This window comes from Chaetura pelagica, unplaced genomic scaffold (genome assembly GCF_000747805.2).
Source record: "Chaetura pelagica isolate M959 unplaced genomic scaffold, ChaPel_1.0 scaffold1149, whole genome shotgun sequence".
Lineage (NCBI taxonomy): Eukaryota > Metazoa > Chordata > Aves > Apodiformes > Apodidae > Chaetura > Chaetura pelagica.
This window is the reverse complement of record NW_009954632.1, coordinates 17,844-18,553: the sequence shown is the minus strand read 5'-3', so window position 1 is coordinate 18,553 and position 710 is coordinate 17,844.

Sequence of the window (710 nt, the reverse complement as noted above, 5' to 3'; positions counted from 1 at the left end):
GTCACCCACGCTGGCCCCAGCTCCCCCGGGCAGTGGCAGCTGGGAACAAAGGCAGCTTGTTCCTGCAGGAAGGCCCCGGGGCTGGGCAGGGGACCCGTGGGTGACAGTGGGGACCCTGCCAGGCCCAGCATGGCCGAGCTGCTGGGACCATTGCCAGCCTCAGCACTTGGCCACAGCACCCAGGGACCCCCAGGACACCCCACCCCTTGGGTGTGGGGACATGGGGCTCAGAGCCAGAGCTGGGGTGGCCGGGGGCTTCCAGGGAGGGGACCTCACTCCTGCAGCCCCCCGGGCCCACCCCTGCAATGTCCCCCATGTCCCCACGGCCACCTCCTGCCATGTCCCTTTCCCCAGTGTCCCCCCAGCCTACCCAGTTGTATGTGTCCATGGCCACAACCTGCAGTGTCCCTGTCCCATGTCCCCATGGCTGCCTCCTGCAATGTCCCCATCGCCAATGTCCCCATGGCTACCCAGTGCAATGTCCCCATGGCTGCCTCCTGCAATGTCCCCATCCCCAGTGTCTCCATGGCTACCCAGTGCAATGTCCCCATCCCAAATGTCCCCATGGCTACCCAGTGCAATGTCCCCATGGCCACCTCCTGCAATGTGCCCATCCCAAATGTCCCCATGGCCACCATGTGGAACAACCCCACAGCCACCTCCCACATTGTCCCCATTCCTATCCCCTGCCATGTCCCTGAGCCCCCCCC